This window comes from Pyrus communis, chromosome 4 (assembly GCF_963583255.1).
Source record: "Pyrus communis chromosome 4, drPyrComm1.1, whole genome shotgun sequence".
In the NCBI taxonomy this organism is placed as follows: Eukaryota; Viridiplantae; Streptophyta; class Magnoliopsida; order Rosales; family Rosaceae; genus Pyrus; species Pyrus communis.
In genome coordinates, this window is record NC_084806.1 from 6,063,596 (window position 1) to 6,079,734 (window position 16,139).

The 16,139-nt window shown below is 36.3% G+C and overlaps 1 pseudogene; it reads left to right on the top strand.

The window, feature by feature from the left end:
• The first annotated feature begins 4,017 nt into the window (after positions 1–4,017).
• LOC137730546 (vignain-like) lies at positions 4,018–6,474 on the top strand (annotated as a pseudogene).
• The last annotated feature ends 9,665 nt before the right edge of the window (positions 6,475–16,139 follow it).

Consider the following 16,139-nt stretch of genomic DNA (forward strand, 5'->3'; position numbering starts at 1 on the left):
CTTACAAACTACACAATACAACACAGTTTCCTTCAGCCACCTTCTTAGAAAAGTTGAAAATCCTCACTTCCAAGTTCTTATTCTAATCACTTGCAGACATCAACAAAATTAAGTTAATTAACATTGTTCAAGAGATGTGACAGCTTTACTTAGCAGCAAATAAGCATTTTTTAAGAGATAAGTTCATAGAGGTGGCCTTCACCTGTTGTATTTTGTGACAATTTCAACTTCCTCTGATGCCAAACGGATGGTTATGTACTCTACAACTTATAGCACGTTTTTGGAATAATTAAGTCGGCTTTTTGTTTGATTACTTAGGAACTAATCGAACTGTTGGTTTCTCTAATTCCAACTGTCTATATTTCTGACGTTTTTGCTCTTGCCTCTTTGCAGCATTAGGAAATATAACCAAACAAATATTTCATGTGCTTTTCTTTTGTTTTTTAATACTTTAAACATGTCTGGGCGAAAAGTCAACAAGAAAATGCTTTGGACTTGATGATGATGATCTGGATTTTGTATATATAGCCGGCCTGGGAAAATCTCCGGGGTGCTAATAATACGACACGTGTGAGTTCGGCATGGCTGATATAATAGAGAAGAGATCAAAAGTCCGGATCACTTAATCCAGTAGCTTTGATGGAAGAGATCTGAAGATGATCTCTTCTTGATATAATATATGTGCAACTCTTCAATGTATTAAAATACAACGTCAACTTCTGCAACAAAAACTGAATCGAATTTAGATTATGTCATGGAAGTATCTAACTCGCTTTTGGCTTAAAAAGCGCATCTTAGATTTGTACAGAAATGGCATCTTAGAGTTTGCAAGAATTATTAGAGGATTCCAAGAATGTGTCAACAAACCATGTCAAGATTGTTCTCTTGTTAAACGATTGAGACTCTCGTGTTTATGCGCAATGTGTTTGTATTTTGTGTTTCAGCCTTTACTTTGTCTTCATTTTTCAAAGACTGCAGAAGTTGGGAAGCTTTGGGGTTGGGATTAGAAGATTATTAATTAGGAGTTGGGTGTCTTAGTTTGTTGTTTATTTTCTTTAATTATGTTGGCTGGAGTTTAGGTTCAGTCTTCTTTAATTTGGTATTCTGGTTTTTTTTGCTTTGAATTATTTTATTATTTCTAGTTTTCTTATTTTAGTTCTTTTGTAATTTATAGTTAGTGGTACAGTTTTCTTAAAAAAAAATTATGCCTCGTGATGGTAATCAAGTTGCGTGTTTTTTTAATAAATGATGTTTATTCCGAGTTCATGATATTAATGTACGGGTATAAATAGTTTTTTGGTATTCTATGTATTATTTATGTTGACAAATAAAACACCCAATTCAAAAAAAAAGGAAAAAACAAAAAGAAAAAAAGAATTTGCAAGCATTTGTCTGGAACAAATATGACATCTCGAACAAGTCAGTTTGTATAGGCACCTTATAGCAGGCCGAAAAAAGTGAGAGTGACTTACATTAAACAAATATTGTCATTTTGATCTCTCAAATCTATAAGTGCAATAATTGCAATATACCTGTTTCATATAAGCTCATTTCGAAAAAAGTAAACATTCATCAAAATTCAGTTTTAAGATAGAATCTTTGCCCCAAATTTTAAAACAACTAATTTTATAATAGATAAATTAGTACAGATAGTCACGCCAAAACAATTCTTGTAGTGTTAAAACTCCATCCCAAAACAAAATTTGCTAAACTGTAGCTCCTTTAATGAACAATTAGATTAATATAACCCTTTAGAATTCACACTTTCTGATCCATTTCATCCATAGAAACTTTTTTACACATAAAATTGTGACAAAGAGGACTCATTGATCATCCATGAACCCGAAAACTAGCTGATGCAGTTCAATCCTTTTTCGGATTGATCATTAGGGTTAAAATTTAGGTAAACTAATGAAAATGGCTTGAAAACTTTAAGTTTTAATCAAAATGACAAAAAGGTGTTGTAAGTCAATAGTACCAGGAGTGACTTTTTAGAGTAAAAATATCATTTTTCGTTAAAATAAACAGTACTAGAAATGTTTCGTTAAAACTCCCCTAAAATTTTAGAACTAGCCCACGCCATTTCTCACTGTACAAGTAACTCATTGTGTGAGCCTTGTTATACGACCATTCCCTTCTTTATCACAGAAATGGAGTCTCCTTTTGTGGTGTGGACAGACAACCGATGAGCTACCATCACACATGTTCTTCTGACCATCTCGTCGAGCGGTTGTTGGACTAGAGTCTCCAACGCACTGTCAAGGGCGCTTGTTGGACTAGAGTCTCCAACACACCATCATCTTGTTTGGTTTTTTCAGAATCGCTCGAGCAAGCGCTATCCTCTGCTTTTGGACCCCGAATAGCTTTACACTTTACTCCTCTTTCTCCACAGTAGGTTTGATATCCATCTTTCGAAGCACTGCATTATAGAAACGTTGCCTTGTCGAAAATGTAACACATGTTATGTGTATCAGTTTCAATGAGAAGATAGGGAGATGTATAATGTTTTTGTACATTATAAATTAGGATTCTCCATATTTCTCTTTAACGTAAACTATGTTGCCGAATTGTTCCTAAAAGCGTTGGCTCCTGAGTCTCTACTCACTATTGCGATATGTGACCTCAGCTGCCTCCGGTCGAAATCGCTTTACTGGTTCGTAAAATCTTTCAATAATCCGATGACAGTGGATTTACCCGAAAATCATCTGTTCTGGCCTTGCCGGGTAAGCGAAATACACATTCGTCAGTTCTATATATGCAGTGATGTTTCTGCGGTTGAGTAGAGTAGAGTAGCCTATTGCTGCATGTTAGAAACTTAACAGTAGCCAGTAACAATCTCTTCTGTCTCTTTTCTGTTCACAGAATCACAAAGGAAATGGTAAAAAAATTTACCAACCGCACTAACATGGAAATTGGACAGGCGCAGGCCAAACCCACACCCTTTTAGTTTGATATTCTTCATAGGCGTAATCATCCAATCAAAGGTGGCTAATCAAATTATCCACAATCCAATCCACCCTTGCTTTTAGTACAAATTTTTTAATTTTTAATGTAGAAAGAATAAAGTTACAATCATAACAGAGAGGTTGAAATTTAGAATAGAGGCTAATATTATGTTTGGACGAGGAATTTCAGCCAAGTTAGTTACAATTGTCCCACAAAAGATTAGATAGAGCGATTTGAAGAGTAAATATAATGAACTAAGGGGGATTTGAAAATGACTATTTGATGTAAGTAATTTGTACGTAAATCTTTCCTTCAAATCTTTGTGAAGATCATGTAGTACGTTATAAATTCTTCCATCTAATGTTTTGATGAATGATATCAGTTTAATAAAAAAGATAACTATCATGAAAAAGATAACTATCGATAAAATGCAGAGATAGAGAATCACGCAAATTTCACTTCAAATTAGCAACCTTTGGGAAAAGTTTTCGGTTTCATACAACAAGATAGGCAAGTCCTAAGCGCTGTACTGTACCCGTAGATAGGCTTGCAAGAAATCGTGCCCTAAAGCTCTCGCAACATACATAACCCATTTGTCACCATCTACAAACAAGTTAAACTAGGTAACGTGTTTGGCATGCAGGCACAAAATTGAACCAATAAAAAATAAATTCCACTCCAAAAATAGGAAAACTTATTATAAATAGCAAGAATTGGCGTCGTACGTAGTGTTGCGCGTTATGTTACATCTAGATATTATGATTAATATGTCTCGCTTCTAAAATATATTAAAACAAATATACGAGTTAGAATTTGAGTATAATAATAATATCGTGTAACACAATTTAGATAAACACCTTCTGAGAAAAAAAAAAACCACCTTTTACTCGTTTTTCTCTCTAAAGCTAATAAAGTTGATACATACTTACTAGTCATAGTGCTAATCCCAATCGAAAATTTTATATAAGATCGATGTGCTTCCATTGCTAGATCATATCAAACACCTCCGTCTCACATAATTCTCAAAAACCTAATTTCATATTTTCTTGATTAAACTAGAATCATAGAGTGATGAACTTGGGGAAGTTTATTTTGGTTGCCCTAGCTGTAGCTCTGGTTCTTGGCCTGGCTAAGTGCTTTGAATACCAAGAGAAGGACTTGGCTTCTGAAGAGAATCCTGGGATTTGTACGAGAGGTGGAGGAGCCACCACAAAATCTCCCACGACCTGGGCGAGAAGCGAAAGCGCTTCAATGTTTTTAAAGAGAACGTGAAGCATCTTGACAAGGTGAACCAGATGAGCACACCCTACAAGCTCAAGCTGAACAAGTTTGCAGACATGATCAATCATGAGTTTGCAAGCTCCTATGCTGGCTCGAAGGTTAGCCACTACAGATCACTGCAGGGCAGCAGAAGGGCTACTGCCTTCACACATGGGATGACCGACGATCTTCCGGCAAGTGTTGATTGGAGGAAGAGTGGAGCTGTCACTGGAATTAAAGACCAAGGCAAATGCGGTAAGTCTTATATATGAGCAAAGTAAGGGGACGTTGGGAAATCCCTCAATTAGAAAGTACTTTTGTCCATGAGTGCTTTTTTACAAGTGAGTCGAAATTTTTGCTAAAATCCATGTTCTTCCTGGAAAATACTTCCAAGTGTTTTTTTTACGCATAACTACTTTTTAATTTTTCCTACCAAACTTTGTTAGAAACATCTTCAGCTAGTTGAACAACAGTCCAACAATAAATAGTTTCAGATACGTCACCCTACTTTTATACCTAAAATTGACCCTAAAAAAAGGTCTAAAAGTACACATATATACAACTTTCATGGTGTCAAATAACTGGTATCAGTGTTGATCGTGTAATTTTTGGTGGCAAATTGGCAGTTGAGCAGGGATAATTATCAATATATTATGCGGTTGAAATCAAGAGCTGATTAAAATTCACTGCATGGTATTTTGATATTGTAGGTAGCTGCTGGGCATTTTCAACTGTAGTTGGAGTGGAGGGCATCAATCAGATCAAAACAAAGCAGCTAGTATCTGTGTCTGAGCAAGAGCCGGTTGATTGCAACAGAGACCCGAACGAAGGGTGAGACGGTGGACTGATGGAAAAAGCATTTGAGTACATCAAGAAAAATGGTGGAATAACAACCGAGCAAAACTACCCTTACAGAGCCAGTGATGGTCCTTGTGACTCATCCAAGGTGAAAATTTAATTACCCAGGTCAATATTTACGTTATTAGTATAAATAGTACACTATAATCTTCCTACTTAACTTTGTGTTAAAGTTGCAGATAACGAATGCTTCTCTGGTGCAAATCGATGGTTATGAAAACGTACCTGAAAACGATGAGAAGGCTTTGATGAAAGCTGTTGCAAACCAACCTGTATCGGTTGCACAAGATGCTGGTGGTAAAGACTTCCAATTCTACGCGGAGGTAAACTGGCTTCTAATTAAACCAATTAAGCACTTATTAAGATAACATGATCAATGAGCATCAATAAAAAAGTAGAACTTGATATTTTATAAGTTGCTATCCACACTCCTAGAACCCTAATAATAGGACACAACCTTTTTTAGCCCCCATCAATAGTACATATATAGCAACTAGCGTGGTTAACAATCTGAAAATCATGGGGTACGGTTGCTCGTGTCACTTCGCTCACAATTCAAATTCTCTTCCAGATCTCGTAGCCTGGAGCTCACGAACCAAAAACTTCGAACTATTCAAGAGAGAGATCTAGACCTTAATTTATGTGAGGTCGGTCAGTGAAATGAGTTAATGCGAGCCATATGATTTAAAATGAGTGGTCTAAATTTCCCAATCTATCAACTCCAACTGTGAGTTCCGAAAAGCATGTCGAATCACGTCATCCATTCACCCAGGACACAGAGAAAGGAGACCCCTATCATTTAAGTCCACTGAAGTGCACACATTGGGAGCCTATATGCAATGCTAGGGGGGTCATCGTTTTATGTTTGTTGGACAAACAAACAACGTGATATGGACAGTCGTACACAAGAATCTCTTCCTAACAAATTTAAAAAAAATAATAATTAAACTATCTTATCAAGAGCATACAGATTCTTTCGAAAGCATATTCCTTGTTTTAATTTCCAGTTTTACTCATGCCGGTATAATAAATAAAGGAACATTTTAGTTAGTTATTCTTTACATTTCAAAATACTCCTCGAGTAAGTGCAAAATGACAAACTAGGAGTGTAAGTAGCATCTGTATATGTATACTCATGTGTTAAAAATTTACAGGGTGATGAATGGGGAATGTGGAACAGAGCTGAATCATGCAGTGGCAGTTGTGGGATATGGAGCAACTCAAGAAGGAACCAAGCACTGGATTGTGAAGAATTCATGGGGAGTTGGATGGGGAGAGAAAGGTTACTTGAGGATTCAACGAGGGGTTGATAAAGAAGGAGGGATGTGTGGAATTGCTATGGATGCCTCTTACCCTATGAAATCGTCACCAAACAACACCCAAAGCAGCTCCTTCAAGGAAGAACTTTGATGATGCCACTATATCTATATACACATATACAGTTTAGTTTTATGCGATCAAGCTTTGTCATAAAAAAATGAGGCATAAATCCTTGTCATATATGTTTATAGTGTGTGTACGTCTGTTTTACTGAATTTACCTTTCATTTTAGAAGAAAATAAATGTTTGTTGATGCTGAAAACTGAAATGAAATAAAGAGTTGAAATTAGTTTAATAACATATGGTTTGTCAATTCGATTAAAAGGCTAGTGGTCGATTCCTAGTGGTTACATGACATACTTTTTGAACTAACTGCTTCTTAAATTTAAACCTTCCCTCTTCATCCTAGTTTAACTTAAAAATATAATATCACTTGGAATAAAAAATAAAATAAAGAGTTTCAATTGAAAGGCTTATCTAAATCTTTGACCCTAATTAAGCCCAGGCATTCTTTCTAGTTTATGCCTTTCTTTTTATTCAAATATTCTTTCTTGCGTTAGTTTCGTGCTATTGGATATATATGTATTCCATAAGGGAACCGGATCCTCTCCGGAACCACACATCATGAGCCTGCTGAGCAAGCGATCCCGTCCGTTGAAATTTGATCAAACGACTACAATTATTATAATTTTTAGAGGATCCCATGTTTGTAACCGTTAGATCAAATTTCAACGTGCCGGATCGCTTGCTTAGCAGGCTCATGATGTGTGGATCTGGAGAGGATCCAGTTCCTTTCTTAGGCTCATGATGTGTGGATCTGGAGAGGATCCAGTTCCTTTCTTAAGTACCAATTATATTTATTCAAAAATATGTCAGTTTTGTGTACGTGCATAAAAATTATTTGCCATCAAAACATCAATGGCACAAATCCGATTGACTAAGATCTGGTTTGGTACTGAGATGATTCTGAAAAAAGCTGCTATCAAAAAAAGCTGGGAGCTGTTTTTGTGTTTGGTAAACACTCAGCTTCAGCTTTTTTTCACAGTTTTGGATGAAAAAAAAGCCAAAAACAAGAAGCTGCAAAACCTAACTTTGAAAAACCGGCTTTTTTTCACATCTGTTTTACATAAAAGTTTACCAAACACTCTAATACTGCTTTTTTATTTTCAAAAGCACTTTTACAAAAAAGTTTACCAAACACTCTGCTGCTTTATTTCACAGCAAAAGCAACTGCTTCTGCTGTGCTGTGAGAATAAGCAGCTGTAAAATAAAGCAGCAAAGTGTTTGGTAAACTTTTTTTGTAAAAGTGCTTTTGAAAAAAAAAAAAAAAACAGTATTATAGTGTTTGGTAAACTTTTATGTAAAACAGATGTGAAAAAAAACTGCTTTTTCAAATATGAGTTTTGCAGCTTCTTGTTTTTTACTTTTATTCACCCAAAAATATGAAAGAAAAAACTGAAGCTGAATGTTTAGTAAACACAAAAATAGCATTCAGTTTTTTTTCAGAATCATCCCGTATCAAATCAGGCCTAACGAAGAGAAAATATAAGGCTTAACTAGGGATTAAATGCGGTGCAAATCTTTAATTTGATATTTCCTTTTACCATGTGATGAAAGCAAAAGGACAGTCATCTTTAGTAGAACGAGACAAGCAAACCGTACAAGTGTTTTTCCAAAGTTCTGCATCGTATCATGTGCGTAATTAAATCTTGTTATTGGGTTTCCAAATAAAATTGGATTAAATTATCAAGATAGGTTTAAGTGGCCTTGATTAGCTCAAAAGGACTCACAGATACCCGCACGCATGCCACCGCTTTCACAATAAATTTTTTAATGTATTTAGAACACTGTTATATGCTATACATTATTTATAAAGTGAATTGTTATTTGACTTCTTAAATTTTTACTCCAGTTGAAATTGATTCTCTAAACTATTTAATTAACCTCATGAACAATTTGAAATAAGCTAATTAACCCTTTGTTGTTAGATTCCGTCCATTATTCTACCGAATTCAAGGAAAAATTAATCTTTTTATCATCAATTCTTACATATCAATTATAATCATCAATAAAATTATGACATGTGGACACATAATAATATGTAATGACAATGTGAAATGGTTTGTTACTAAAATGTTTGGTTTCTTTATGTTTCCTATTATGCTATGAGTTTTGAATTATTTTGTATCCACATTTCATTATTTTATTGGTTGGTATAACTGACAAATCAGAATTGATGATGAAAATACTATTTTGCCCTTGAATTTGATAGGATAGTGGATGGAATCTAACGGCAAGGGATTAATTGGCTGATTTTAAATAGTTCAGGGGGTTAATTTACCAAAAAAATAGTTCAAGGAGTCAATTTTAACTGAAGTAATAATTTAGGAGGTCAAACCGCAGTTTACCCTTATTTATAAGTTGAGTGAAGTTTTTTTTATCCCTCCACTAATATAATAACATGTCATTTATGCCGTGTTCTAGAGATACTGAAAAATCTCTAATTTCATTGGACCATGCTCCGCCCGCCACATCTTTGACCATCTATTGGTCTTTTCCGTCTTTACCCCTTGAAACTGACATTTTTAACTTTTTTTTGTCTCACTTCAACATATTTGTTAAAGAAACATTAAATTCAAGGGTATTTTGAAAATTTCACTTTTTACAAATCTCTTGAAATATGTAAATTAAAGTCGAAATTGTAATTAATTTATCGCCAGTAGGAACATGTGATTCAACAATGTGAAACTTTTGGTTGTAAACTGTGCACATTTGCTTTAGATGATTTTTTTTTGGGTTTTGGGGCTTGCATAGGAATTATTTTGGACATGATATCTTAATGGTTTTTTTTTTTTTTGGGGATTAATATTGTACAATTGATCTCGGATCATATTCTTATTGGTGAAACTTGTTGTTAGGTCAATTTCAATTAGAAAGATATCTTGGAATAGGCTGATCATGTCTCCTTTATGTTGTAATGAGAATTTTTCATGTGCAAGTTTCCATTGAGCCAGTATATGGGTGCCTAAATGAAATCTCTAGGAATAAAATTGTAACCTTTATTTTGGTTGATATAATGATTTTGTATCCATAAATGGAATCGAAATTGTTTTATTATGTAGGTTGTGACAGCCCGTCCCAAAAATATCAAAAACGTACGTGTGAAAAGTCTACTTTGCCCCTAGTTCGCTTCTTTTACGTTTTTTTGGTTGTTTTGTGTGGTGTTGGCATGTGTTGGGCCACACACTCACACTCTCACTCTCCCTAACCCTCTGTCTCTTCCGTGTGACTATCCCGTGAGCCCCATTCCTTCCCTTTTCTTCGAAACCGTACAGACACACACATAAGCACATTAAATCTCCACAGATCGAAGGAACTGAGTACACATTCGAGTTCGTGAGGCTCGTGGGAGTCCAGTCGTACCATTTTCAGGTGAGAACTCCATCGTTTTCACGTCGATTCGACGATGTCCGACTTGGGTACTATTCATGCAAACGTGATTTCTCACGTTTTAAGGAAAATGAAGCTTGTAGGTAGCTTGGTGGAGTCCCAAGGAGACTCGGAGTAGTTCGTTTGAAGGAATTGGACGTCGAGATCGTTGGGTTCGAAGTTGGCCGGAGTTGAATCGATTTTGCAGGTGAGATTCCATGGTTTTTAACCCTTAAAAGTTGTTTGGTTGTGTTCCCCTAGTCCTAGGCTTCATTTTGGTGCAAAAATTATGAAATTTGGACGAAAAACAAACGAGATATCAAAGTTAGAAAATTTTCCAGTTTTCCGGCATCGGCGACAGAGGCTCGCCGGAGAAGGAGACGGAATATTCCTGACGCCGTTAACGGAATCTGTTAGAACTAACGGAATATTCCTTACGGCGTCAGTTGACGCCGTCAGCGTGCCAGGCACGTGCCTGCGCGTGGCCGGCGCGTGTGGCCGTGCCTTGGGCGGCGCATGGGGGCGCGTGCGGCGGTGGAAAATTTTTCTAAAAATTTGGGTGTGATCCTGAGGTAGTGTAGAGCACGTTGGTATATTCATTTGTCCAATTTGAGCAATGTATGAGAAGTTATTACGAGAAGTTGGTTAGGTGCTTTAAAATTAACGTTTTTATAGTTGTTTCGCATATAGGTGATACGTATCCCGAGGACGAGCGTGGTCACTTGAGTCAGGGGGCTACGACCCTTCCACTTACCAGTGAGTGGGCTTTTGGTTTTCCGTATATACCTATATACACTTATTTTTCCTAGAAATTGATTTAAGTGTTATTTGCCATATGCCATGCATTATATTATGGTTGGTTGTGCATTGTTAGTTACATTATTAGTTGCATATATATACATATGCATATTGGGTGCTGTGGACGCACAGGTAAGTGCCAGGTAAGTGTTATTCCTGTTTATATTCAGTAGCGATTCGAGATGCTTAGAGAGCTCATAACCTGCACCCCCGGTGTTAGTGCTCCCGCCCAGTGTAGGGCACAGTCCTTCACGTGATGTTCACCTCCCGCACCACACGCTCAGCTTGGATCCAAGTTAGGTGCACAGTCCTATCGTACAGACCACATTAGGTGGTTCCGACTCGTAGGTGACCCGCGATTATTCGCACATCCTTCACGTGATCGTGCACTAGAGCGTTTATATGTATTACACCCATGCCTGTCGTACAGACCACTTTAGGTGGTTCCGACTCGTGGGCAGGTTCAGTTATTGAGTTTGAGATTTGAGCTCTATATACAGCCGTACAGGTCACGTTAGGTGACTCCGGCTGCCAGATTATATGTTATTGTTATGATTTATACCTGAGCACTTGCAGTTCATTCTGAGATTTCGACATAGCATATTCTTGAGCATGATTGGCATATCTATACATACGTATATATGTTTATTTTCTGGGAAGTATACAGGTTTTACGGCGAGGGGTTAGAATGTATTTTACTAAATGGGTTTCGAAAAGCTTTGTTTTTGCCCACTCACGCTTTTGTTTTGCGCCCCTTCAGGTTCTAGTTGTCTAGCAGGTTCGGTGGTTTCCCAGAGGGCTTTCCCGGCACTTCTGACGGACGCTCACCAGCGTAGGGTCACCTTCGGGTGTACTATTGTCGTATCATTTTCTTTTGGACTGCTATAGGCTTACGCTCTGAACTTGTGTCTCACTTACGCTAGCACTTGTTTTTACTACTTTGTATGCTAGTTTTTATTTATTCGCACTATTTGTATTACTATTTTATTAGCTTCCGCACGTGCACATGGTTACGTCACCTTCGCGTGACAGCCAACACGCCCTGATCTCGGTCAGGGTGTGTCATAGGATGGAGGTAAATAGATGTGTAGAAAATGAAATGTCTAAAATACTCTTGAATTTAACATTTCTTCAACAGAAAGGTGAAGTGAGACCAAAGAAGTTAAAAATGCCAATTTCAGAAGGTAAAGTGAGAGAAAATCAATTTCAAAAGATAAATTGAGACTAAATGACATTTCCAAAGACATTTCAATTAATAAGCCCTAATCTTAACAATTACTATAAATAACAAAACCAAATTCCAAAATTAGCCCAATAAAGATATATGCTTATCAATTTTTGTATAGGGAAGTATTATTGGCACTCTAAAAATCTCATTCTACACTCTTCACAAGTGTATTTTTCTTTCTAAATATAGAAAGTTTGGAGTGTAGAATAAGAATTTTGGAGTGTCAATAACAATTCCCTTTGTATATACGCAACCATTTACTAGAATTGTGTTGTATGAGATAACCCAAAGAACTACCAATCCGAGTTGCATTTTAGCAGATGGTGCTGCTATGGTTGGCCGCGAACTCGCTTTGGGAAAAAACGTATTAATAGCATATATGCCATGGGAAGGTTACAATTCTGAAAATGCGGTATTCATTAGTAAGCGTCTGGTATATGGAGATATTTATATTTCTTTTCATATACGGAAATATGAAATTCAGACTTATGTGACAAGCAACGACTCTGAAGAATCACTAATGAAATACTGCATCTAGAAGCCCATTTACTCCGCAATTTAGACAAAAATGGAATTGTAACATCTCACATCGCCCAGGGGAGTGATCCTTAAATGTATAATACCATCCCTACCTAGCACGAGGCCTTTTGGGAGCTCACTGGCTTCGGGTTCCATGGGAACTCCAAAGTTAAGCGAGTAGCGCACGAGAGCATTCCCATGATGGGTGACTCATCGGGAAGTTCTCGTGTGAGTTTCCAGAAACAAAACCGTGAGGGTGTGGTCGGGGCCCAAAGCGGACAATATCGTGCTACGATGGTGGAGCGGGCCCGGGAAGTGATCCACCCCGGGCCGGGATGTAACAAATTGGTATCAAAGCCTAACCCTGGCCGCTTGTGTGCCGACGAGGACGTTGGGCCCCTGAGGGGGTGGATTGTAACATCCTACATCGCCCAGGGGAGTGATCCTTAAATGTATATTCTCATCCCTACCTAGCACGATGCCTTTTGGGAGCTCACTGGCTTCGGGTTCCATGGGAACTCCGAAGTTAAGCGAGTAGCACACGAGAGCATTCCTAGGATGGGTGACCCATCAGGAAGTTCTCGTGTGAGTTCCTAGAAACAAAACCGTGAGGGCGTGGTCGGGGCCTAAAGCGGATAATATCGTGCTACTGTGGTGGAGCGGGCCCGGGAAGTGATCCACCCCTGGCCGGGATGTGACAGAATTGTATACGTTGATGTTATTTATTATTATTTTATTTAAAGAATCATCTCATCTCAATTAAAAATACAAATACCTTTTTAGGAAGAAATCAAACTCCGCTTTTGTATTGATCTTGTATTGGTTTTTATTTTTATGTTTTTTCATGTCCGATCCCGTATAATCTTCTTCAACATCTTTTTCTTGGTTTGAAAGCACTGATTTAAGATCTGCTTGGCCAGTGAATTATTTTTCTCCTTGATTTCGATTTTCTAATTCAAGAGATTTTTTTTCATTCGACGATATTGATATAAAAAGTTTTTTTTTTTTTTTATGTTTCCAGTGATGCTTTTGTTTTCACTAGCATTTGTTTATATTAGAATTAAAAAGTAGTAATTTAATTGGTATAACATAAAATAAAATCAAACATAATTGCTCGGGACAACATTTTTATGCCTATAGCACCTCTATATTATCGTGTCATGTAAGTTAATTCTTCTCAATTTGAGCTCTACGATAATCCAATTTAATTGAAGATTTTCTCAACCGATCAAGTTCTAAATTGTAGTAAAATTTGAATCTATAAACAATGATGGTAAAAGTACGCGAAGGCATGATGGTGGTGCGACTGTTGTATAAATTTGTCTTGCACGGCTAAGTGAGTGAATCGGTCAAAGGTGTCAGCATGTTGACGCAAACAATACGAGGTTGAGTTGGGCCCAAAGGCACAGCGACATTTACACAATCCGCCACCACATATGCCCGCGAGTACCACTCTACTGTACATACGATCGGATTCATTATTCAAACCGGGACGTGGGGAACATCAGGGGCTCCACGTGTCAAATCCCCAGAGCATCACTTGAAGATTATGGCAGCCTTGGCAGGGGCCGGACAATTAACAAGTGGCCCACAATAGATACAAGACGTGACATTAAATGGGTCCTCTCCGGAACCAAAGTACTTTCAAATCCTGACCGTTCAATTTTAATTTCAATATTTTTATTCGTTCATCCATTAAAACTCAAACGATTCAAAATTCTTCCTTTAAAATTTTTTGAGCTCGGAATATTATGATCTATTTGGTATTCTATTTAAATTTTTTTATTATTTCTTAAAATATTTCTTAAAAATTATTTTTTTGTAAATTAAAAAACTTGATTGGTTTACGATTTTTAAATTTTAAATTTTATGATTTAAACTAGATAGAGAAATTTTAAAAGAGGAGGTTAGGATAGGGAGAAAGAGGACAGATGTGAAAGAAAGTAAGAGATGATTGAAAGAAAGACAAAGAAGAAAGAAGATCCGATGAGATAGAAAGGAAGATAAGTGAGAGAAAGAACCGAGAGAATGAAGAAAGCAGATTAAAGGAGAGATGAAAAAGGTTAAAAAAAAAAGAGTTAAAAAAGATCCGATGAGATAGATTTGGAGTGAGGAGAGAAGGGAAAGAAAATAAATGAGTCAGTTTAAATTTAAAAATTCTAAAAACTCACTTTTTATGTTTTAGATAATAGATTATATTTTTGAGTTACTCTTTAGTTCAGTTTTTTAAAATAGTTCTACCGAACAAATTTTTAAAGCCTAAAACTTCAAAATTATTTTTAAATTTAAAAAATTAAATTCAAGTAGAGTATCAAACAGACCTTTAAAATTCGGAGAGAATCTCGGTGTCCATAGCCTACCCTGCAAGTGCAGAAAGAACTGTGTGAAAGTTTATAACAGGGTCGGGGAGGAGAAATGTCTAATGGTCCGATGGGTGTGCTTCTAGAGAATGCATATGGATTGGAGGGATGCTACTGTAATTCTAACTCAGACCTTTTCCTTGTAAATTTTCTGTTCTTCTATTTATTCTGCAGTATTGTATAATATTCAAAACGGCCTATTATCCAGTTCTCCTTTTATAGATCAATTTTTTTTTTAAATTAACTAAATTATAACTATTTAACTATTCAACTAACACTACCAAACTTTCATTTTTTGACTTAATAATATGTTACTAAGTAATTTCATATTTAACTAATTTTTAATAGTTTTGTTTTCTTTTGTTTTTTTGTTTCTTTGATAAAACATCGACACTACGAATGAAATTTTATTGATACCGAAAAAAAAATTACACTTAGTTATGTAGGATATAAACCTAAATCCTCATAATACAAGAAAAATGAATAAAAAAAATGAAAAAGAAGGGACATAAACTTTACTATTCTAGAAACACAAACAATTAAAATACAAGGAAAAGAGGGGAATGACATGAAACCTAACTCTTCTAAAACCAACAGTCTAAACCTGCATAACAAATTAAGCAACATCACAAGATGAAGAAAAAAAACAAGAAAGTGAGTCAAACTTGTATATGCAAATTAATTTGTGAAGCGATAATCAGGAAAGTAAGCATAGTTTGAAAACAAAACAGTACGAGACGTAGACGGAGGGAATCATGTCATACTAAAGTTGGTGAAGACAAGCACATGTTAGCAAAAATATATGCGAAAAACGTAAAGAGTCATCGTCCGAATGCGGTCTAAATAAATAAATCATTGTGTACGAAGAGGGAAAAAAAGATCAAAATTAGTCGATTGAAACTAATTTTTGATAGTTCATTGTGCAGGTTGCTACTATGCAACTAGAGTACACTTGAAAATTTTCTTGAAAGGCTAGCTTTCAGTAATGCAATGACGTCGATGAGATAGAAATTATAAAGTGAAGGGCATTAGGGTTAGGAGGGCCTGGCACTCTGCAACCCTAACTAGTACGGATCATTGAGGGTCAAAGGCTCTACGGCCACTTAAATATATGGCTTTTTAGCATGTACTCAGATTTTCATAACACATTATTTTGATATTTGAGATTGAAAATCAATAGAAATGGTATCTGAGATTATCTAATATCCATTATTTTAGTCATTCTGTTAAAAACTCGGTTAAGTGTCTCGGAGCTCTTAGCCGGAAGTTCGGGCAAATTTTAAAGCTTCGTAACTCAATCGTTTCTTAACCAAATTCAACCCATAATATATCAAAATAAAGATAGGAATGTGTAGAACAAGATTATACCTATTTGGAAGCCCAATGATTGTCAGAGATGGCCAGAAAATAGCCTAAAAGGT